Source organism: Chrysemys picta, chromosome 7, assembly GCF_011386835.1.
Source record: "Chrysemys picta bellii isolate R12L10 chromosome 7, ASM1138683v2, whole genome shotgun sequence".
In the NCBI taxonomy this organism is placed as follows: Eukaryota; Metazoa; Chordata; order Testudines; family Emydidae; genus Chrysemys; species Chrysemys picta.
The window spans coordinates 67697753-67723439 of NC_088797.1; the positions used below are offsets into that span (position 1 = coordinate 67697753).

The 25687-nt window shown below is 43.8% G+C and overlaps 1 long non-coding RNA gene across 1 annotated transcript in view; it reads right to left on the bottom strand.

The window, feature by feature from the left end:
• Nucleotides 1–467: 467 nt before the first annotated feature.
• LOC135972929 (uncharacterized) overlaps nucleotides 468–25687 on the bottom strand; it is a 31163-nt gene continuing 5943 nt past the window's right edge. Inside the window, exon 3 of the long non-coding RNA XR_010589548.1 lies at nucleotides 468–1619. This is a non-coding gene — a long non-coding RNA (uncharacterized LOC135972929). The remainder of the gene's footprint in view (nucleotides 1620–25687) is intronic.

Consider the following 25687-nt stretch of genomic DNA (forward strand, 5'->3'; position numbering starts at 1 on the left):
TTTAAGTTTTTAGTTCTCCTTTATTGGGGTAGGTAGCAGAGTAGTACCATGAGAGGAGTAGAACAGGAAGAAGGCAGAATTGAAACCTTTCAAAGTTTTGGCCCAGGCAAGGGGGTATCGGGGCTTCATTTGAGCTCCCCGCCACAGGTGCCAAAATGTTGTGGGCCGGTCCTGCCAAACCTACCACCTTCTCATCAAATCATTCAAGTCTCATTCAAAGTCTCTGTCAACATCTGATATTTTTGCTACCTTATCTCACATGCCAGATTTTCCCAGTGCTTCCTGGTTTAGCAAGAAGCTATGTTGTTATACAGATGGCATTAACTACTGTTTATCTTCCTTCAGTGTAGAGAAATTCTAAACACACACAATAGGGCGAGCAAATTTGGTATTACAATATTTTTAATTGTTGCATAATTAGTTTACATTTTATAGTGCATGAACATGATTAAGTTATATCTCTTCTATTTTACTGTTACGGGTTATCTCTGAGCTTTAAATCATGAGATCCCCCCCACCCCATCACCACCAAATTTTCATATATGCAGTAGGTCAGAATACTGCCTTTTGGTAGTAAAAAGTGTTTAAACCAGAAATGTTGCTGAATATCTCCATGTTCTCCACAGCAGAAACTCTACAAGTTTGTGTGTCCATGACTGGGAGGATACGTGAAATGCAAAATTGTGGGAAAGATTTATAAATCCATATTTAAAACGCAATCAGTGTTCAAACAATAGTAAGTCTTTAAGGGCATATCTACATGGGGATAAAAAGCCCTGTAGCACAGTCTAAGTCAGCAGACTCAGGCTCACGGGCCTTGGCCTGCAAGGCTGGGGAAAAAATTCACTGTGTAGATGTTTGAGCTCAGGTTCTAGCCTGAGATGTGGGATCCTCCACGCCTTGCAGGGTCCCAGAGCTCAGGCTCCAGCCCTAACCTGAACAGCTACACAGCTCCAGAGCCCAAGTCCTGAAAGCCTGAGTCAGCTGACCTGGGCCAGCCACAGTTTTTTATCTCCATGTAGATGTACCCGAAGTTGTGGCTAGATTAAACATGTAGAAATATCAGGCCAGACACTTATTTCAATTATCTCAGAGTAATTCTGGAGTAGCTTTAGGAGTCAATTAAATTAATCCAGATTCACACAGAGGTAACAGAGATTAGAATTTGGTATGTGATTCTGGCTTTTTACAGGTAGAACAGATTCCATTAGTAACTCCCTTCCCTGTTCAACATTTACTAAATAAATGCTACATCACAAATATGGACCAATAAACTCCTATCAAGGACCATGTAATATTAAGATCAGCACAATGTTGTCTATTTAGGAATTTGTTTATCCTTTCATCAGTCTAGTGCCCCTTTAATGCAAATCAGTGTCAGCCAGGTAGGATGCTTCTCAACCCTGCATGATATGGCCCATCCATTCAATACATTTGATTTATGTATTGCAACATCACGCAGTATTAGGGTTAGAGAGCGATCATCATCAGAATGATGACATAGGCTATGGTAAGCAAGGCGGAGTTGTAGAGGTAGCAGCGGCCAGGATGCCTTGTGAGAATATTGTCACTCCTCTGTCAAGCAGTAACAGATGTTGGGGCCTGGCAACTCAGCTTCCCTTTGAAAGAAAAAAAAAATCAGTAATACGGAATATGGGTGTTTTTTTAGTGCAACTTTTAAAATTTATACTATCTACACTGATCCTTGAACACAGATGGTCAAAAAACAGCATGCAGGCAGTCCCTTCTTTCAGGAATCTTGACCCAAACTGCAGTACCCTGTTCCCAGGGAGCAACACAGAGGCCAGTTAGAAAGATTAAGGCAGAGAGCAAACTCCCTTGCTTCTTGCCATAGCTCCCCCAAAAGAAAAATGTATCTCAGCAAAACTAATACTTCAAGCACTGCTTCAAAGACTGAACAGCACTCACATGCCAAGAAAAAAAGAACCTGTAGGACTTGAACAGCACCACCTGGTGACTGCCACCATAATACAAATCCATTATCATGTCACAGCTCTCAGCATTGGGAATTTTGGGTGTAAAATGTATTCAAGCTTTCAGTTTGAATGCAGCTGGGTCCTAAAATTAATCTGAAGACCTGTTTATTTGCTAGCTCCTGTCCCTCATCATATATTCATCCAGCTTTGACCATCTTCTGTTATTCTCCCCTCCAGAGTTCTGCTCCATTTTTCAGATTCCTCAGTGCCAAATCATACAATGCCACGTACTATATTAGCAGGGTTACCTTGCAGCATAGCGCTACAGTTCTTTCAGCCTTTATTCCGCAACAGTGAGCAGTGCCCCAGACTTTTTTTTGGCAGACAAGAGAAGCCAATCCAATACAGAGTCTGTGGGAGATTTCTGCATATGTTCATACAGCAAGAATATACTATTTTATTCTGAGCCAAAGCTTTTCATTACCTCTAGCATCCCTTGGGACCACAATAAGGTAAATAGCAACATCTAGATCTTTGCTAGAGAAGGTAGTTGCAAAGACTCAATTGCATTGCTCGTCTCTTGTGTTAACTTTCCCCAGTCTCTTATTAATCCAAAATGTGTTAGGAAGTAAAAGCCTAGGAAAATTGTTCTTGCTTGGGCCAGTACCAAGTGGCCAGTTCTCAGGAAATTGCACCTTTCCCCCCACATTTAGAGTCTCTTGTAGGATATTTTGTTAAGTGAATTTTTGTACTTGGAAAAAAATCAGGCTTGATTTGGAGCCCTTGAGGCTAGTCTCCTCTTTGTCCACAGGACAGGTACTGTAGGGAAAGCATCTGTGCGTTTTTTCTTAAGCTGCCATGCCTGGCTATGTGGAGTGGCCACTTCTAGGAATTAGAGGAGTGTTCAGACCCATGACCCAAAATAGTTGCCAGTTAGTGTCAACTCTGTTGGCTGTGCATGTGCCTGAGAGAGAGCGATATGGACACCTCACCAGTAGGTATTAGAGTGCAACCACTTCACTTCACATGGACCACTAAGTAGAATTCAGATTTGAAACACCTTGCACATGATTCTGTTTCTGGTGTAAGTTTGAGTAACTGCATGGAGGTCACTGGAATCATTCTAGTGTAAAACTTCTGTAGGCGAGTGAGGAGAATTAGGCCCCTTGTCCCCCTGGAAACAGGGTTTACTCAGCTCTTCATCCTTCTGACGCAGATGAATGGGTTTCATGCCATTTAGTGTATGGGGTTGTACTCAACATTGACATTAAAAATACCATAGCACTTTTCACAAGAGTAGTGGTTAGCTAGGCCAAAATTTCCCCTTCATCGATTTGGTTGCAAGCTTCCTGTCCAGAAGTAGTAGCATTTCATTGCCACAATATGTATCCTATAACTCTCTTTGGGACGTTCTGTAATGGAAAGTGTCAAGTATAAGTCATTAGGCCTTTTGAACACTATTGTTCTGGGGTTGGATTTGCCCCATTAGCACTCTCCTGAGTTATCTAGCCTCCCTCTTGGTTAAGTCTTATTAGCCTACTTGTTTACCATGCCAACACAAAGTGGCACCTGTTGGGAGCATGTACGAAAGAAAAGGGGTTTCTGGCTGTCTTTTCTCATCCATATGCTAGGATGAGTGCTGCTGAGCACTGCCTAAAAATAACTGCACCCACTGTCAGGGGTTCATCCTCCCTTCTTCTAACATAATTTGGAATAGCAATCTTCCCCTTTGCCAAAATCTCAAAGTCGTCATTTGCAATCTTGAGACAAGATTCTTATTTGCTCAGTGCTCCAAGAAGCTTAGATGAGAAAGTCCAAACCTAGAATTTATTCTGAAATTAAATAAAAGTTTCAGATAAAAGTTAAGAAGGAAATAAAATTTGAAGGCCAGGTGGAGAAAATTGTTACTGGAATAGTCTCATCAGTCCTGCACTGCAGGGCTTACTCCAACTTGATCACTTCTGTGTTCTCTGATCCCAAGCTCAGACATACCCTTCAGCAGGACAGAAAATCCTTCCTTTATCATCCCACTCTAGGCAAAATGAAGGTTTCCCAATCCCTCAGCATGTTAAATCCTTCTAGCTTGTTACTTTGTAGCCTACTTCACTATAGCAGTGCTGCTCATTGACTTATGCTATAGAGTACAGAACAAACAAACAAATCCCTCCATAAAACTATTCATTAGGAGCCATTGCAGTAGAGTGCTTCTAAAAAGGGAAAGAGGGCAATTATAAAGAGGCTTTACCTTACCAAGCCAAAATGTATCAAGCTACAGGATGCAGGTTCTTAACAAGATAATAGGTTCAGTGAGAGATTAATTTCTCCACATAGGTGTGTTTGAAATATTCATGGGTACTCAACACCAAAAGTTATAAGAGAGAAGAACAGTGCAGTCGCAGGTTAAATTTTATCCAGAAGATTTAGTCCAGCTCCAATGGCTTGAATACAAAATTTAGCTTCATACAAAACTCAGATGCATTGATGCCCTGACATATTCCTGGTACATTATTGTCCTCAAATTGCCTATTGACTTTTGTATAATGTGTATGAATTCTTTAAAATTAGACAGCGGTTTATTACTGGCTTGAATCACTTCTAAGCCAGGCAATGTAACTGCCAAAAAAAAAAAAAAAGTAAGAGAGATGGCTGGCTAATTGAACTCTGGAAAACATTATCACACCATTTCTCAATTTAGAGCTTGTTATTCATTGGAGTTCAATCTCATTTAACTCTTGTTACAGTAGTAATAGAAAATTAAAGTCAGCTTCAAATTTACACATTTGAAATCACAAATACCTCATACAGCTAGTAATTTTTTCTTAACTGTGGCCTCATTTTCAGTCCATCATAACAAACAACTGAAAACATGTTTTTTCCTTGTTTCTATTTTCTGAGTGCTTGGGACTGTGGTCTACTGACTAGAGCAGGTCCTAGAGCTAGGAGTCTGCTACAAACTTGACTGTGTGACCTTGGGCAAATCACATGACCACCATGTGTGCCTTGTTTAGTTCTCCCTAAAGGATGTTGTGTGGGTTAACATCTCTAAAGCACTTCAAGAGCCTCAGATGAAAGGCACTATAGAAGTGCAAAGTATATATATATATATATCTTTCCAGTTTAAGTCTCAGATACAAATCCCTTTGCTGGATGCCTATTTCTATTTCTACAAAGCTAAGGTTCTTCTCCCATCAAGCAGCCTAAAGCAGCTACTTTTTAAAGTTCTTTGCTACCACATTCGCTGAATGCCTGGATGAATGATACTAGGTCACCTTCTCAGAATGGCCTGAATACCAATACAAGATTAAGAAATGGTGGGAGCCACTATATTCTGTTACACTGAAACCATGAGCAAAGTGACATTCAGTGAGAGATTGAATTGCATTATAATGAGCTACAAATAGCAAAGAGACTCAATCCTTCTGGGGGAAAAATAACTTTTGAAGATTTTCATTTTGATAATAAAATGTAGTTGACTAGCGGGGACTTACAATAAGTGAATAACCGCATGACTTTTTATGTAGAAGTCACTGACTTGTTGATGTAACTTTGCTACATATTACAAAAGTGAAGCTGCCCCTTGGAATCACAGTGTTCTCGCTCTGAAACCCAATTCACCGTAGGAAAGATTAGCTAATCCTTGACTTTTCCAGGGATGCTGTAGTGCCAGTTCTAAATTGCATACAGTACCATATACCATACAAATTGTTGGAGCACAAGATACCTTCAATTTGGCTGGGGCTGTTATAAATGCCACCCTAAAGATATCTGCCGATGTGACATGAACATGATTTAAAATTATATGTGTTAAGATTGAGTTGGGAACTCATGGAACATTGCTGAAGTTTGAGACTTTAATACCTTACACTTACAGGATCATAAAGCACAGATTCAGAACTGGGGTGAGAGGGTGACTTTCATGGGCATCAAAGAGTGAGAACTTTCAGTGCTGGATCAGAACATGTAAAACAAATAGAAGGATGGAAATTTACCAGGAGAAGATACAGCTTTTGCTGTCAGACTGTGGGTGGGAATACCAATTGGGATGCAAACATGAAAGGGTACACTCCAAAGAAAGAGTCTGGAGAAAAAGAGTTAATTGAATTTTAGAGAAGAAAAATTACTTGGAAGGATAGTTACTCTGCTGACTTTTTTGGATGGTTTCACCTGAAAACAGATTTACAAGAGGAAATTATCCCAAATGATTTTCACACTCAAGTTTAGACAACTACGACTTTGCTGATCATGTAATGTTATGTAGCATGTAGACTTTCTAACTGAAAGAGCTATGGCAACATTAAGTCAGTGGAATTGCACCCACTTGTAAAACATCTCAAGTTGGCCTTGAATATATAGGTATTTTAAGGACAGACATGGGCACATTCTAAATCTTAACTTTTCCTGGACAAGCAGGTAGACACTATTAGGCTATAAGAAGTCAACATTTACAATATAGATAAAACTGAGGTGCTGGTTAACTTGGACTAAGTAAATTCAAACTAATTAAATTGCTGTTGCAGACCACCAGCGAAGAACAAATATGCTGTACCAAATGACAGTTTTACACAAGTGGGCTAATCCTTCAGAAATTATTAGCAGCATGATAAACTTCCATTGGCTATTCACTGAACAGATGCACAATATGTTAAAAATAGCCTAAGCAATATACACAAACCCTCATGCACAGGAAATTCATCATGATAAGGTTTCACTGTGCTACTGGGTTTGATGGACAAAAAAGAATCTTTATGCACACTCCAAAATTCTCCTCTCCACTTTGCAATGAGTTTCTTATCTGTAGGACTGTTCTTTATTGCCATCTCCCACCCTTATCCAGTGTGTGGAATTCCCACTGAGAGCTATGGATGCTCTGTGTACAGAACCTAGCACAGAAAATGCAATGGAGATTAGATGAAAGAGGAAAATTTAGTTCTTAAAGCTGCATTGTATTTTTTTAAAGTAAATTTATTTGGCTTAGTGTCTTTCATATAAATGACACGGCAAAATATTTCTCAGACAGCAGACACAGAAATTTCTTTAATTAAGTTTAGCATATTTTCACACCATCTTTGCATATCTTACTCACCAGCCTCCATTTTGCAATTTGGAAAAACTACAAAGTCCATTTCTGGCATGCAAAGTTACAGAAATTTGTAGCCATCTTTTAAATTTGGATTTATAGAAGAGTAAGGTGGAAAGGCAGGGGTAAATTACATAATGGCTAATGTGTGGGAGAGATTTTCTCTGGCGTGGGAACATTTTGAGAGGGAAGCATATTGCCTGGTATGTCGTGAACAGATCAGTCAGAGGAAGACCAGCTAGAACCAGCCACTCAGATCGCTGTTAAAAAACTGACACAGTGATCTGTACTGGCCCTGCAGCTGGATGATATTCCCCAGCAGAGAATGTAGATGGGCAGAGAGTGCATCAACAGAGCCAAAGATGCATCACCAGCAAAAGCAGGTGGAACAAGATCTGGCTGCTTCCTGGGACCAGATAGAGGGCCATCAAAAATGGTGAAAAACTTCCCTGGAGGGAAAGGAACTGGCCTGAGAAGAAATGCAACAGGCACTGGATGAAAGCATTCATATAAAGACTTTGTATGCTGGATAAATTAAAGCATTCATTCCTAATGTATTCCTCCCCTTTGTTATAGTCTTTAAGGCCCATGAGCAGAGGAGAAAGATATACTTTGTACACAAATTATGAAAACAGCTGGAGAGTCAGTACGGCACAGAGATACAGGTGCTATGTGTCCAGATGAAGCAGGGAAGAAATGAAAGAGGAAAAAGTTTGTACAATATGCTGGAACAAGTCCATGAAGATTATCTCTGGATCCACAAAACCATTTAGACACCTACTGGATCTGATCTTCAGTCCAAGAATGGATATTAAGAAATGGAGCAAACTCATCTCTTTCCTGCATAGACCATTGCCTTTTGCTAGACACGTTCACTACTTTATTTTCCTTTTAGCTGAGTAGTTGAACAACTAGACTTGCTTACCCCTGCAGACTCATGTCATGAACCCAACAAGTTTTCAGGGAGACAGGAAAAAGAATGTCATCCAACTACAGGGCCAGAGCACAATCACCTGACAAAGCAATATCACCACCTAGCCGCCACAGTCATTAACATCTTAGCCTGTAGACACCATCTTCTCTCCAACGCTCCCCACACAGAACACCTTGAGTCACAGATGAGCAGTGTCAAAACTGGAATGCCACAAATCCCACTTCAACCCACCTAGGACAAGACCACAAGGACTTCCCACAGAAATATTCCACTGTTGTGAAAATTGAGAACCACTTTCTCCTCTATCTTAAACAATGCCAAGTCATAGCCTGTTTGACTATTCTGGATGGCCAATTGACTGATGAATACAGCCCCAGGTTACCAAATGCCAAACCTAACATGCCATCCTATGATAATACAGCACTGAGCAATCTCCCTAACTGACATCTATTTGAATAAGTTCCCTTTTTTGAGGTGAAAGCTCCAGATAAGAGGATTCCTTGTCACTGAGAAGGCTAACCAAGAGCATATGCCATCTTCTCGAGATGGTGACTCAGAATCTAGCCCAAGTGGACCTAATTCTCCTAATTCCATGTTTCCTCTCCACCTCTGTTGATTCAGCACATCAGTAGTTTTACCGAATGACACAATCTGTGGCAAGGTGGGCTACGTAAAAATTGCATGGTTTAGTTCATAAAGGGGCTCCTCCCCCTCCCACAAGCTTCCATTGGACAATAGGTTTGCAGGGGTTGGAAGTGAACCAACTTGGCTTGGAGGTTGTGTGGGTCATGTAACTTATGATTCTGTTATTTGCACCCTTCCAAAGCTATGGAGTCTGCTTGTCAGAAGCAGTCAGTCTCCTTCTCCAGTCCTTCTGAACTAGAGAATGTTACATATGGAGCCAAGTTTATGGATAACCACACCCAGCACTTACTTCTGATTACAATTGCACACTTCCATCTTTCTAAAGGAACCTGTTTCACAGTTTCTTTTTTGGAAATATTTACAGTTGCAGGGGGGGTGGATTGTGGGGCTGTTGTTTTCTCCATTTACCACTCTGCTTTCCTCCATTCCCTTTTGGAATACGAGCACCTAGTACTCCAGGCACACTGTTCACGACATATCATTGATCACAAAAAACTTTCCATGTCACTCTTCCCAGCACTAAGTTTCTCTTTAAAAGAGACCAGGTTTTTTTCTGCAGGTGCATGTCTGTTTGAGAAATAGGATTGCACTGAAAGATTATTTATCTTCTTTTAATTAAATAACAGAGGTTGCATATGGAAAAAAAACATTAGGTCACCTAGTCCATCTCCCTGCCAGTGCAGAATTGTTCCCTGCTGTATATTTTCTAATATTATGTCAAGGATGGTTTTAAATGTACCAAGTGATAGGCTTCCACCTCTTCCTTTAACAGACTGTCACAGTCCACAGGATGTCATAGCCAGCAAGACTTTCCTGACATTCATCTTAAAATTGACCTAATCCAAAGCCCATTGAGGTCAAAGGAAAGACTCTTATTGACTTCAGTGGGCTTTGGATCAGGGTTTTAATTTCTTCATATTACTCCTAGCTATATTCCCAAATACTAATCTCAATCCCTCTCCCTCCCTTGATGTTTACACCTTTCAAGTATTTGCAGACTTACCACATTCCCCCATAGTTGTCTTAGATAAACTCTATATAATTATAAAGCATCTTTTCCTCTAGTTCCCCATTAATTTTTGTAGCTGTTCAAAATTCCTTCCAGTTTGTCTGTCTTTCTGGTGATGAGGTACCAACAACTAAATGCGCTATTTCAGGTGCAACCACACCAAAAGCCACACAGAGAAGGGGTTATAACCTCCTTGCTCTGTGATTTGACACCTCTATGTATTCAGCCATAGTGATGTTTGATTTACATCATATTACAAGCTCATATCCGATTTGGCATTTACTACTACTTCTAATTCCTATTCAGAATTATTGCTTTCCAAGATTTCCCTCTCCCATTAATTTTGTGATTTGGATTATTCTCCTCCCTATAGATACATTAGCTCATATTTTCCCCAATATGAATCACATTTTATTTTCTGTCCAGCTTTCTAATCCAAAATTCTCTTAGTAGTATATTTCTGTTCTCCTTGATATTTGCAATTTACATGTAATACCATCTATAGTCTTCACTTATGTTAGGTTAGTGAGAAGAATCCTTCCATTTCTTGATTAATTTCAGGGACATTTAAGGATTTGTGTGACAAATATAGTTGAGATTAAAATCTGGAAATATACCTTCAAGTGTTTCACAAGGAGCCATGGGTATAGGAAACAATAGAAGGATAGCAGGGTTAGCGAGCAAGAATAAAAAAGGAGAAATGTAACTTACCTATTTGTGTGACTGCATGAGAAATAAACCCAAAAGCTTCCAACACCTTGTCAAGCAGTATAAACCCTAGTACACTAGCCATGAAACACAACTAATTCAGAAACAATTTCAGAAAATGTTATCAAATAATGGAATTCCACTTTCCAGCTGTTCATCTATGACCCGAACAGTTTAGCAACTCACTCCCAGAAACACTGTCTTTTTCCTCTAATCTCTCGGTTCTGGACAATGACCCCCCCTATGGTAATGATTATTTTTCCTATTTTGTCTCCTGTTATCTTCATAATAGTTTAAGCACAAGTTATAACTACATTATCTCCTTTAATTCAGCTTAAAGTAAAGACTTCACGGTCTCCAGATACTCATGCTCCTTCATTCGATTTCCTCTATCCTTTTCAAGATGCTATTAAAAATCATATTGATATTATTCAGACATGACTGACTTTGCATAAAAATCCTATTTTCCAATAAGGTATTAGCAGATCTGAAGATAGTAAAGTGTGGCTCTTCTGACCAGATACGAAAACTAACTTCCTGCCACATTTGTTTTTGGCCCTGAATTGGGATGCTCATCACCATATGATCTGATGTGTTAAGCAAAGGAAATAAATTCACAAGAGCAAAAAAGTTTCAAGAACTTTTCGAAAAAGCTTAACTCATCTACAGTCACTTGCATGACAGATGCACCCAAGGTCTTGCTGACACTGGCAGCGTTACAGGGGCAATCTGTATATAAGGACAGACTGTTCCTCTGACTGTGTTAGGCACACCGATTATTTCCTTTACCCTCTCTTGCCTGCTGTCTTATCCAACTCAGTTATTTTTGTTTCTGAACTAATAATGTTAGAATCCACTATATGGAGAACTAGTTTTTTCCAGTTATGTGCACATGAAACTGCACAGAAGAAATATTTTTGTTTATTTATTTTGCAAGTTGTCCAAGCTATTATCATTTAAACATACTAAGCTTATTTAAACCTACATATAGTATTGCTCAGGAAGATATGTTCACATAGGTAACTTTCAGTTAGTTCCAGGTCAACACATGCTGTAACTCCTTGCTCCAAGTAAAATAGCATTTTTGTTTAATAAAAATATGCATTATTATAATGCCATGTAAACAAGTATCCATTACACAGCCTTCAACCATTTAGAAATTTTCCAAATGGGTCAGCGCTGATATTTTATTGCAAACAATGAAATATGAACATGTCAGTTTTGGGTTAAGAAGTGTGTGGTAAATCATTTGCAGCATGACAGCAGTGTGAATTGAAAAGCCTGCTGTGGAATAACCATCTGGAGAGGGTCCATGCTATTTGAAAGAGACAACTGCTAAATATCTTCTGTCCTATTTATGATGATGGGATGGAGTAAGCTCATGGGAGCCCCTTGTAACAAATTGAAGGAAGAGCTGGGGTGTGATTTCTTTCTCTTAAATAGAGCTCAAATTCTCTCTGGATCCTACTAAACCATCCCTCGGGCTTATAAAAGTGCAATTTTAATTTAGTTTAGAGAGGAGCAGATTTCACAAAGACATGTAAGAGATCTTAATTTTTGTTTTCCTCCTGGGCCCCCGGGGATCCCTGGCCTTCATCCCATCTACCTCCAGGTAGAATCGCTTAAGTAGAATGCTATGCTACACTCTGAGTATAGCTTTCAGGAACAAATTGTAAATCTTTCCAGCAAGTAAACTCAATATAGATTTAAGCTTGTGTGTCAGATGGTGTTGCTGCTTCCCTACTTAGTCATGGTGGTAAGTTTTTTTCTTTAAACAGGAAAGTTTTCAAAAAAGCTTCACTTAATCTTTCATTGTCCTTGCTAAGACTCTGAAGGGGAGGGGGCAGGGTTGCCTTCCTCTGCAGTATGGGGCATGGGTCAGTTGCAGGTTTAAACTAGTGTAAATGGTGAATTCTCTGTAACTTGAAGTCTTTAAACCATGATTGAGGACTTCAGTAACTCGGCCAGAGGTTACGAGTCTATTACAGGAGTGGGTGGATGAGGTTCTGTGGCCTGCAAAGTGCAGGAAGTCAGACTAGATGATCATGATGGTCCCTTCTGTCCTTAAAGTCTATGACCACCTGGTGTGTGGGATTTATCACCATCTGGTGAGGGGGATTTTTTGTTAGCTTTTTTATTAAAAAATTCATTGGTAGTACATAGACTCATAGAAATGTAGGACTGAAAGGGACCTTGAGAAGTCCTCTAGCCCAGCCCCCTGAGCTGAAGCAAAACCAAGTAAACTAGATCATCCCTGACAGGGTTTTGTCCAACCAATTCTTAAAAACCTCCAGTGGTAGAGATTCCACAACCATGGGCAGTGTGTATAAGAGGCTGGGGGAGGTTAAGCCTCCCCAAAAAAGGCTGGCCATGCAGGAGGGCAAATGACACGGATGTGGCACAGGTCACCTCCCTTTGGAGACGTGTTGCCTTTGGAGCGCCAGAAGCAAAGCTCCCTAAAAGTGTGTGGGTGGGGGGGCCACTGGTGCCCAGACTGTAGCCCCACCCATGCTCCACCCTGAGGTCCTACCCTTGCTACACCTCTTCCCTTGAGGCCTTCCGCTCCCTCCCCGCTGCTTGCTCCTCTCCAGAGGCCTCAGGGGAAGCAACAGAGAGGAGTGAACAAGCAAGAGGTGGGCGGGCAGGGACCTCAGGGGAAGAGGCAGAGAGGAGCAGGTGGGGCTTGGAGGAGGCAGCAGGGACAGGAAGAGGTGAAGCTAAGGTGGGGCATCAGGGAAGAAGTGAAGTGAGAGTGGGGCCACAGGTCTGGCACCGGTAGCGCCCATTTCTAGGGAGCATTATTCATAAATAATGATGGATAAATCTGATTAAACTGAAAAACATCCACTAGTTAGGATTTTATTTATCTGTAGTCTCCTCTATGGAGCTCATCATTAATATCTGCGTTTTTTCATAAAAAATGAATGGCTTGATTCTCCATTGCCTTGCACCTCATGTAGCTATTTATATCAGTGTCAAGTGTAAAAAAAAACATTACTATCATCCTGATTTGGTAGTATTGTACATTCACTTGGTAGTGTTGTGCTGAGCCACATAAAGTGCAGGGTATTAGAGAACTAAGGTCCAATGACTTTAGCCTCATAATACGTTGAGGAAGTAAGGAAATATTCGCCTCATACCCATTTTACAGATGGAAGGCTGAGGTCATGTCTACTGTACAAATTTTGGTCACTGCAAGTCATGTGGACATAAAGCCACTACCATTAGTACCTCACTTTTTCATGTGAACATTTGACTCCTTGCGTCAGCACCACGTGTACTCACAAGAAATGCTTGTGCCAATGCAGTGCAGTGCCCTATGGGTAGGTATTCACTCCCCTTCCCCACACGTGCAGCTTGCCACCATCCAGAGCACTGTCTTTTGGAAAGTTTTGGCAATGCATGGTGGGACATAAACCAGTTGTACACAGGTGACTGGGAGCAAGAGATCAATTTCCCAGCATGCAACTGTCTCCATCCCATAAGGTCATCTACATCCCATAATTTTTGCACCTTTTTTAAAAAATCCCACAAACCTGCACAGCCCTCCTCTCGGTCTGCCATCTCTGACAGAAGCATGGAGCCTGCACTGCTCTGCACTATTGTCATAAGCATTGCAAGGACAAGTATTTGCAGAATTGTAAGAACCACCGAATCAGTGGGGAACAATGATTTCTTGGCAGACAGATTACTGCAGGACAAAGCGAGAACTAATTCAAGGTTGTTGGTGGTGTTCAAGGAGCAGCTGCAGATGACAGAGCACTTCTTTTGGGCCTGAGAAACAAGCACTGGCTGGTGGGATTACATCATAATTAGGGTTACCATATTTTGTGCCTCCAAATGGAGGACACTCCACAGCCCACGGCCCCGCCCACACCCCGCCCAACCCCGCCCCCTCCCCAAAGTCTCCGCCCCCTCCCCTGCTTCCTGCGAATATTTGATTCGCGGGAAGCCTGAAGCAGGTAAGGGGGGTGTGGGGGGAGGAGGCGCGGCCCAGGCTGGCCCCCCGGCGTTTCCAGCCTGGGTCAGCTCGGGCCCTGGGGTGCCGGCCCCGGCCGACCACCCCCGGCCCGCCCAGCACTGCCGGCCCCCGGCGGCCCGGCGCACCCCCCGGCTCCCGGCCCCGCGGGCCCGGCTGACCGGCTCCCCGCGGGCCCGGCTCCCCGCGGTCCCGGCTGACCCGGCTCCCCGCGGTCCCGGCTGACCCGGCTCCCCGCCGGCCCAGCTCCCCACGGGCCCGGCTGACCCGGCTCCCCGCCGGCCCGGCTGACCTCCTGATTTTCCCGGACATGCCCGGCTTTTGGGGATTTCCCCCCGGACGGGGATTTGAGCCCCCAAAAGCCGGACATGTCCGGGAAAATCCGGACGTATGGTAACCCTAATCATAATGCAACATTGGGATGATGAGCAGTGGCCTCAGAATTTTCAGATGTGCGAGGATCTATGTGCCAAACTCACCACAGCCCTCTAACACAGGGACAGGAAATGGAGAGCTGCACTGACAGTGGAGAAGCGCGTGGTGATTGCATGAACGGTGAAAACTTGTGACGCTGGACTGCTACCAGTCAGTGGGAAATCATTTTAGAGTTGGAAAAATCCACTGCAGGGGTGGTTGTCATGCAAGTGTGTAGGTCTATTAATTGTCTCTTGTTATGCAGGACTGTGACTCTTGGCAGCAATAGAGCTCCTAAACAGTGGTGGAGCAACAGGCAGCATACATATCCCTATTTTGGCACCACACCAAATTGACAGAAAGAGTTACTTTTCTTTAGTTATGCAAGAATCAGGGGATCATCTGGGATGCTTCACCAACATCAATGTGGATTGGTCAGGGAAGGTGCATGATGTGCCCATCTTTAAGACCACATGACCGTTTAGAATGCTACCAGAGGGACATTTTCCCCCAAACCAGTGGATTACCATTAGCCGTGTTGAAATGCCAAAAGTGATCCCAGGGTATCCAGCCAACCCCTTGTTTCCCTGGCTCATGAAGCCATACAGCGGCCACCTCAACAGCAGCTAGGAAAGATTCAACTACCAGTTCAGCAGGAGCAGAATGACAGTTAAATGTACTTTTGCTAGACTAAAGAGACACTGATGCTGTTTACTCACAAGATTGGATCTCAGTGAAAAAACATCCAATGATTACAGCTGCCTGCTGTGTTCTGCCTAATATCTGTGAAACAAAAGTTGCCACCGGGGTGGAGGGGCTGTCTGTGGAGTTTGAACAGCCAGACATAAGGGTTATTAGAAGATCTCAATGTGGAGCTATACAGTTCAAGGGGGGCTTTGAAAGAGCACTTTAATGATGAGCCACACTAATACACTGTGGTGTACTGGGCTATTTGGCCCTGGTACGGATTGTGTGTTGCTTGGCGTACATTTTGAATATAAACACTGTTAACGCACCTATTAATTTTGCAGTGCTTGATGTGCATTTATGATTTACACTGTTTGTCACTGATCCTATGAGCTGTGTCATATTGTACAGTAATGAGTTAGTGGACACTTTCAGATCTGCTAGACACTCTGAAGCATTAATAAAGATTAATTATTTCCCAAATAGAATTTTATTCAGTAAAAAACAGTGCAAAGAAAAGTCTGTGCAATTTAAAAGCAAATACATTACAAACTTAATAAATTAATGTAGCAGAACTTAAGAGGAAAGAACATTCATGTCCATTTTACCTACACCTACAGCAACCATGGCTTTCCCAGGTCAGTGTATGTGAAGCTGTGATTGTCCTTATTGTCCTCTGGGGCGGAGTAGTAGGGGTTAGGGATGTGGGCCCTGATACCATGTGGAATGTTGATGGGGCATATAGTGGGGTGTTGTAATGAGTTCTCCGTGGATTGCAAAGAGAGGCGAGCCCTTGATTGTTGAACCTGTAGGTCCACAAGAGTCTGCAGCATCTGTGTTTTCTGTCAGAGAAGCCCCATTATGTCCTGATGAATCTCCCTCTCCTTTTTTTGCTGGGACTCCTCGGCCTTTCTTCTGTCCACTCTTTCCTTCTCTAGGCTGTCTGAAACATTCACTCTCCAGGCCATGTGCTCATGGTCTGATGCAGCAGAACTGGATTGCTGGATCTCATTGAACACATCATTCTGAGTCCTCTTCTTTCTCCTCATCTGGCTCAGGCATTCCATAGGTGTGGAGGGGGAGGCCCTCAAGGCCACAATGCTCGCAGTTACAGATAAAACACACAGAGGTACCCTTGTCAACACAGTCACAATGGAAAGGGAAAGTTAAGATTCAGAACTCTGTTCCCTTGCTTTCCTAACGATTTAAACAAGACATGCTTACTGACACTTCTGCTTTGAAGTGCTTGTGCATGGTGCCATGGTAAGTATGGGCTTCCAGGGGTAAGGGAAATGAGAAGGGAATTGCTTGGTTGCATGAAGTTGAGTATAGGGCTCTGGCACTGAATACTGGCACCATTTTCCATAGGTGGTGGTGATGTTAGTAGATATCTCATTCCTGAAGGTAACAATGGTACACAGAGCATAGGTGCCGCTGGCATCCCAAAGCTACCTGGGCCCATATGCTGCTTGCAGGGCCGGCTCCAGGCACCAGCCCACCAAGCATGTGCTTGGGGCGGTGCCTGGAGGGGGTCGGCGCTCCGGCCGGTCGGGGATTGCGGGCCCGCGGCCGGGCTCAGCGTCCTCTCCTGCCGCGCTGGGGGGGGTGGGGGCGGCGGGTGGCTTTTTTGCCTAGGGCGGCAAAAAAGCCAGAGCCAGCCCTGGCTGCTTGCCTGTGTACTGCAATGGTGCCTGCTGACTGGCATGGGGAAATGTCCTACTGCTGTGGAAGAAATAAGGCAGTCATCCCTAGAAACCTTCAGAACAGGATACAGAGTACCTCCATGTATATTTCATCCACGTGGATTCAAGGGACATCCCTGCATGCATAAACAAACTGCTCTGCATGGCTCCCTCAGCCTCTACAGGGCAAAGGAAAGCAGATAATACTACTTCTCTTTGTTGTATTGCTACCTCTTTTAGCATGAGTAAATTAATGAAAAGTGAACAGCTGTGTCCTGTTAAGTTGGGGGTGCCATCAGTACATCATTGTAATGGGAAACATATTTGTACACTTACCTGAGATTCCTTCCCTTGCACTGGGTTTGCCCGTGCTCAACAGTCGGACTGGACTGTAGTGGAGCCTCAAACAGATCCTGGCTCACAGCATAACTAGACCCCTTGGTCACATGTTTCCCATCCTCGTCCTTTTCTTCCTCCACCTCCTCCTCCTCCTCGCTGTTCAGGCCAGGGGCCATTGACTTGGGCTTCTCAGAGGTATCCATGGTGTGACCCCTGGGTGGTGGAGTTCATAATTGTGACCACAGCAGTCAGTGTCAGGCGTTGTGGGACAGCTGTTGATGGACTTTTGGGTTTGACATAAGTAACGCAGTGTCTACTCTTGTGCTGAGTTGACCTCAGTACATCAACCGTGGCTCAATGCAACTCAGAGGGGTGGCGTTACTACGTTGCTGCAAGAGGGCACTTACATCAGTAGGAGACAAAATTTAAGTGCAGACACATGCACAAACAGGTTGATATGAGGCAGTTTATGTTGACCTAACTTTGTAGTGTAGATCAGGCCTGAGCTACATAGAAATTAAGTGACTTGCCCAAGTTTTGACAGGCTTTCCTCCCATATAGGTCTGAATACATTTCAATGCTTGTCAGAATATATTTAAACCTACTTAGTCTAGAAGTCATTAGAAATTGTCATGAGCAAAAACTTTCCTGCAAACTTTTAAGAAGTCTGTGTTTCATCCAGATTAGAACTATTCAAAAATACTCCCTGCTTTGGTATTGCAAAGCGTTTTCTACTTCTGGCTCTAGCCCAAAACAAGCAAATGCAGACTTACATGAAAAATATCGGAGGAAAATGTGAATCCTGTCTTTCCAGATGCCAAAAAGTGGTATCACTCAAGATTGGAGTGAAGGGATGGGACAATCTTTATTTTATTTGGCCTTGGTCACCCATTACTTGTTAGTAATAAAGACATCTTTCAACCATAGTTGTAATGCTTAGCTTTCAAGGATAGAGTTATTGAAAGCAAGTTACATTTCTTTTCATAGCCTATAACAGGGGTCGTCAACCTACTGCACACGTACCAAACACGGCACGCGAGCCGATTTTGAATGGCATGCGGCTGCCTGCCGCGGTTCCGACCCCCAGCCACACTCAGCCTCCCCGCCCACCGCTCTCCCCTGCTGGGGCAGGAGGCAGAAGCTTTGTCCCGCAGCAGCCAAGCTCCCCGCTCCCTCGCTTCTTCCCACAGCCGTGGTGCAGCCTGCTTTCCCGCCCCTCCTCCTCTCCTTCCCTGCGCCAGACCTTGTAAAGGGAGAGGGGAGGAGTGGCAGCGTGCTCGCTGCTCCGCAAAAGCCCCGCGGCCCTGCTCTCCTGGCCGGAGCTCCAGCCGGCACGTGGCAGCCCCGTAGCCCCTTGCTAAAGCCGGCCCTGGGTAAAGGAGGCAGAGAAGAGGTAGGGACGGGGCCTTGGGGAAGGGGGTGGAACAGGACATATCCCTTCCAGCCCCCTGTCATGAGCCGCTCAGGGCAGAGGGCTGGGCGCACCCCCACAAGCCGAGCACCCCAGCCCTCTGCCCTGAAACCCCCCCACACACACCCCCAGCCTTCTGCCCTGCACCTCCACACACACCCCAGCCCTCTGTCCTCCCTCCCAACACCCAGCCCTCTGCCCTGCACCTCCCCACACCCCTAGCCCTCTGCCCTGCACCCCCAGCCCTCTGCCCTGACCTCTGAAGCCCCCCACACCCCCAGCCTTCTGCCCTGCACCCCCCCACACCCCTCCAGCCCTCTGCCCTGACCTCTGAAGCCCCCCACACTCCCAGCCTTCTGCCCTGCACCTCCACATACCCCCAGCCCTCTGCCCTGACCTCTGAAACCCCCCCACACCCACCCTACTGGGGGTGGGGGGGGTGGGGGCTTCAGAGGTCAGGCCTCACTCAGCCCGCTGCCGGCCTAGGTGAACAGAACGCCAGGCTGGCAGTGAGCTGAGCAGGCTGGTGGCGTAAGATCAGCATTTTAATTTAATTTTAAATGAAGCTTCTTAAATATTTTGAAAACCTTGTTTACTTTACATACAATAGTTTAGTTATATAATATATAGACTTATAGAGAGAGACCTTCTAAAAAACATTAAAATGTATTACCGGCATGCGAAACCTTAAATTAAAGTAAATAAATGAAGACTCAGCACACCGCTTCTGAAAGGTTGCCTACCCCTGGCCTATAACCAAACCAAATCCAACGTGGCCATACTTAAGGTCATACATTCTATAGCTCATGTCAGGCACTCAATTTTTCATGCTGCTTAGCACACAAACAATTTATCTTTTAATGTTCATTGGATCCATTTTAAAATTAAAGTTACATTTTCATTGAAAGTAGATCCTTCCACTTACTAACAATCATTGATTAATCTGATCCTCCATTTTACATTATCAAAACCCTAAGGGACCAATTTAAAAATAGTTAATTTTAATCCATTTAAGCAGCTATTAGAGGATAATTCAATTGCTGGCTAAAGAAGGTTTCATTTAATTAATAAGGATGGACAAATTTCTGACTGAGATGGAAGGGAACCCAAGGATGATCCATGGTAACAATACCACCATTCAAAGTTGTGCTATTCAGACACTGATTGGCTTTAGAAACATTTCACATGCACTAGTGGCAGTCATATGGATAACAAGACCAACTGCACAATTCAATCCAAGGCTTGGTCTACACTTAAAAGTTAAGTGGAAAAAAAACAAAAACACCCCATACCCAGGTCGCTCTGCTGACCTAATTCCCAGTATAGATGCAGCTATGTCAACAAAAGAATGCATCCATTGATGTAGCTACCATTATTTGGGCAGGTAGTGTTCCTACACGAAAGAAAAACTCCTTCCGTCTGTGTCGTCTGCAGCTATATTACGGGGTTATGCCAGCATAGCTATGGTGACATAGGTAAATTGGTGTAGTCACCATAGCATAGACGTCATCAAAACAAGAGAAATGTCTTGTACTGTAAAGGGTAAAATGTACATGTCATATTTATTTTGCTCTCCCTTGCTTCACAGGATGATTAGCCCTAATTAAGTTCCAAGTTAATTAGCCCGAGTAGATAGTGCGAGGATTTTGGCCTAGCACCCAGCCAAGTAAGGGGTTGAAGACTGGGCAAATTCCATGGTGTTGCTCGGCAGCCATTCTTTGCACCTAATGATTGGAGCAGCATCTGCAGCCCTAACAACCCTCTGCAAGTGGATGAAGGGAGGACTGCAGGACCCTCATAAAAGTGGCAATGTCAGCTCATGTGTAATGCCGACAGACCCCAGTTGTCAGCGGGCAGGATTGAACGGGGGACCTCTGGAGCTTAATGCGTGAGCCTCTACCACATGAGCTAAAAGCCAACTGGCTGTTAGCTAAGGCTGTAGAGCAGACTCATTTAACTCTCGCTAAGTGGTCTCGGTGCCACTAGATGGGACAGAACACCACACCCAGAAGGTGTGTGGGTTACACATGCTCTGAGTCTCCCTTTTCAAGACTCTCCCACCTTGCAATACTCAGAGAGCCCTTCCTGAGCCATGCTTAGCACCATGGGCAGTGTGAACGCTCCGCTGGGGGAGACTAGCCCCCGGCCTCTCCCCCTCTGCCTAAGCCCTGCCCTTCCTGGAGACCAGAGCGCACACACACCCCATGGCTGCCGGCCCCCCCATGTGTCCCCAGCACTGGGCGGGCAGGTGGCATGGTCAGAGCGTCCCCAGCCCCAGAGCTCCCCAAGCCACAGAGTGCCAGGCAGGCAGTGTGGTCCCAGTGCCCGGTGGACAGGCGGTACAGCAGGGCCCCAGCCCCAAGCCTTTTGCACACTGTTCCCAGCCTGCCTGCCCCAGCCTCTCAGCCACAGAAGAGCGGGAAGGGAACCGGAAGCAGGCAGGAGGGGGCCTAGGGATGGAGCATGGGTGGGGCCATGCCAGGCTGTTTGGGGAGGCACAGCCTTCCCCTACCTATGCTACTCACCACCCATGCAGTTATCACCACTCAAGCTTCCTAAAGCCTGCTTGCTCCAAATGCTGAGAGGGTGCACCACTCCCACAGAGAAGAGAGCAGAATTTGCTCCCACATGCACAAGATAAATAACTGGCAGTTGGCATAATTGAAATAAAAGTGTTTGGCTTTTCATACAATGCAAGTGAAATTCACCTAGGGAGACCAGACATCCGATACTATCCGCACCATCCCAATATTCAGGGCTTTGTCTTATATAGGACCCTATTGCCACCCTTACTCCATCCCGATTTTTCACACTTGCTATCTGTCACCCTAAATTCACCCCTGTGCAGATCCAATACAGGGCTTACGTCCCACTTAAGCCCCCAAAACAGGATTTTAGTTGGACTTGCGTGCTGCCTAAACGTCCTCTGCTCAGAGGTGATTTTCAGCCTGTATGATAATAGAAAGTGAGACAGATGTTTTCACTAACTAGTTTCACAATAAACTCTCTCTGAATAAAACTTTTTATTGGACTGCTGCATTTTACAAGTTGTATCACGTGATGGTTAAAGCTTTCCCGAGGTACAGAACTGTATTGGGATGATCATACTTTTGTCAGAAAACATTTTTATGCTGATGCTTTGTTTTGCCTTTATTGGATTTTTATATGATTTTATTATGTTTAATTGTATTATTACTGTATTTCAACTATATAGCACCCAGGTATGTCAGCTTTAGGGATCTTAAAAATTCAGCTGTGATTATTAACATTCCATGAATTTTAATGGTTTTCAGGTATGAGAAGCATCCCCACAATTATTGGATTGGGATACTTAAAGGAGAACATAGTTCTGGAACTTTGGGTATTGTCGTTGTAGAAGAGCTAAGCAGTCATTTCGCTCACCCAATTTGTTCTTTTACAATTTGCTTATTTTTTCACCCAAACAAAATAAAGACACATATTTAGGGACTGATTTTGCACGTCCGCCATCCAAAACTCCAGTTGAAGTCAGAACAGCTGACTGACCAATAGATTCTCACTGAAGATGGAGAAAACTTCCCCGGAAGATGACAGAGGAAAGTTGTTATATCAGAGGCTCCTGTGGGGTAGAGATGGAGGGCAGGGGGGGGGCAAAGAAAGCTACTTTATAAAAGGGAGAGTATGGAATAGGAGTTCGGAACACTTAGCACCTCTGAAAAATTAGGCCTTAACTCATTATGCCTCATAACATGGCAATAATTAGGTATGGTAAATGTTATTATTCCCCACTTATGGTTGGAGAAAAACTGAGGTAAGGTTAAGTGACTTGCCCCAAGTCACAGAACGAGTCACCATCACAGCCAAGATAAATACCTAGGAATCCCAATTCTCACTTCCATACCTTAGCCTAATAGACTTTGTTCCTCCCTATAAGTTACATTAGCATATTTTACTGATTATTATATATATGGAATACTAACAATTTATTCTTCATCAGCTATAGGAACAAGTCAATTTCATACGTCAAGACTTCTTTGGCTTCTTACAAGTGTGACATTCCTGGCATGCATTGCTCAGAACATATGAGCTGCTAAGTGCCTCAGAGCACTTTGGAGGAGAATTCCCATAGTGAAGATTCATCTCCAGATTCTATTCTATGATACTTAAGAGACAGCTGTAACACCAGATGACTGAACTGGAAAACAAACTGAGACAAGCCTTGACTCTGATACTTGGAATTGCTGTTTTAGAAATGCCAAAGAGCTCTTACATGGCAACATAGTGGCAACAGAGTTTCAGTGGATCGCCAAGGTTTTTATTTGGCCCATAATACATATTAAGTGAAGGAGACAGTTGCCAGGCCTGGTGCCCTAAATGCAAGACATAGTCAGTTACATTTTTTACATGGTGCAGTTTTGTTGCCCCATGTAGTTCTAGGATTGTGTTGAGAGTCTGTATCAAATTATTACAGGATTTCTGCTTTAAGACATCAAAAATCTTGCTGTCTTTGGAGGTCAGCTGAAAGATGATGGAAGAAGACTACGGGTTGTAAAGGTGTCAGGTTGGGTGCTCAAAAATGGAGGCACCCAAAATCACTAGTCACCTTTAAATATCTTGGCCTACATCTTAATTTATCTGTGCCTTTGCCTCTTGAATGTAATAAAGCTCAGTACATTTTCAATTAGAGTGGGCTTTGGGCCCTGGAGTAAATTCTTCACTTAGGGATAAGTCCTAACTCCTCCTCCCCTGGCCCCAAAGGCTATCTGGCAGTGGATCCAGTGCAAGATCCCAGCAAGAACACTGGTTCCAATTGCCATATAGTATTTGTAAGGTATTGGTCTTTTGTGTGGGGAATGGCCAAATGAAGAATGTCACCTCTTTTTGTAGAGAAGGGTGGAAAAATGAGAAGGTTTTCACCAAAATCATTATAAATGTTTGGCTTTTTCTGAACAGCCATGAGAATTTTTTTTAATTTTGGTAGTTTCAGTCCCTTCACATGAGTTTTGGAGACCCCCATGATGACATCGCTAATCCTGTCCAAGTTGATTAGGCCTTGGTCCAAGCAGCACTCTTTGGGTTCTGTCTCTTTCTAACAAGCAAGGCCCCTTTCTCATCTCCTCATTCACCAGCAGAGGGCAGGCTGATGGCAGGGTGAGAAAGAGGAGAGTCACGCCTCTGCAGAATGCTCTTTTACACCCAGGTCCGGCTCCAGGGTTTTTGCCGCCCCAAGCAGCGCCAAAAAAAAAAAAAAAAAAAAAGCCGCAATCGTGATCTGCAGCTCTACCACCGCCGCTTCAGTCTTTGGCGGCAATTCGGCGGTTGGTCCTTCCCTCTGAGAGAGAGTGAGGGACCCGCCACTGAATTGCCGCCGTAGAGCTGGACGTACCGCCCTTCACCGTTGGCTGCCCCAAGCACCTACTTGCTGGGCTGGTGCCTGGAGCCAGCCCTCTTTACACCTACCCATTTCTGCAGAGGGGATCCTCTTGGATTTCCATCTCTGAGGGTTTAGAGAAGGGTAGAGGGAGAGACCAAAAGTCCTGCACTAAAAGCGAGTCTAACTTTTGAGGCATCTGCCATAGAAAGTAAGAGAGACACTCCCTGTTTATATAAGCAGCAGTCCCCTACAGCTTCCCTGCCTTCATGGCTGGTATGACAAAAGCTCCTTCTCCTGTTTCAATCTTCTCTAACCACTAGGAAGCCTGACCAGGACACTGCAGACTACCTTTCTATTTATGGTTTGGCACCACTATGGACTGGGGATCCCCTGGTAGCATTGTCTGTGGACGGGCTGCAGTGAGGGGGGAAGGAGTGTCAGTTGAACAGGGGCTCCAGTTCCCAGTGTTCCCCTGTTGAGGGGAGGTGTCAGAATTTGACTTCATTCATTTGTATCTCTTTAAAAATGTCTGTGGCAAGCTGTCCTCCCTGCAACATTTTAACCCTGCTTTAGTTTTGGGTTGAAAAGTCCCTGAAGAAGAAAAAAAAAAAAAAAAAAGACAAATGCTGTGCATGCTTAAAAGATAATTGTCTTTGTGCAACCATGCATCAGAGCAAAAACAGTTTCTACCAAATGAAATAACCATTAGGCACAATAATGACCAGAATATAAAGGGATAAAAAAACAACAACAACGGACTAGAACAGAATCCCCAAGGATGCTTGCTTTGTTCAAACAGTCCCATTGCACCAACTGGGTATTATTTAGAGATTAAATCATTTTTCCCCATTTAGCCGATAATTTTCTGATCCTGTCCTATCGATTTTCAGCTCCTTGTAAGCACCTTATGGTTTCATTTGTCTCATGCTGATTCTTTAATAAGAATGGAAATCCTGTCCTATATTCTACTGCTGGCTTTGAAGACATGCTAGCCACCATATATCTTTGGGAAAAAAGATATGTTACCCTAATTCATCAATCAACCTCATTCCACACTCAAGACAGAACAAGCATTTGATGAATGATACTTGGCTTACAACTAAAGTTCAGACTGTCTAGTTTTAGGACTCAAGCTTCTGAACTATTAGTGCTAGTGTGTCACATGATGTGTGATAGATTGGCTGTTAACACACAACATTAGCACGGATGTTCACTAACAGGACCCCAGGATAGCACAGAAACTTTTGATACATTGCTCCTCACTTGTTCTCCTGACATATACCTTCGCAGATAGTGCAAGGCTGTGAGTGGAAGCAGCAGGCCTTCTTATATACCCTAATCATTTATTCTTTCCTCAACTGCTGCACTTGGAAGATTATCTAGCTCTAGCATTTAAGTTTTATAGAGCTGAACTGTATAAGGAGCTAGTAGCTCCATTTTGGCTTAGCCTGGCCATAATTACCTCAAGTTCCCAGTGTAAGACCTAGCCTCTGGCTACTTGGTCTTTGATGA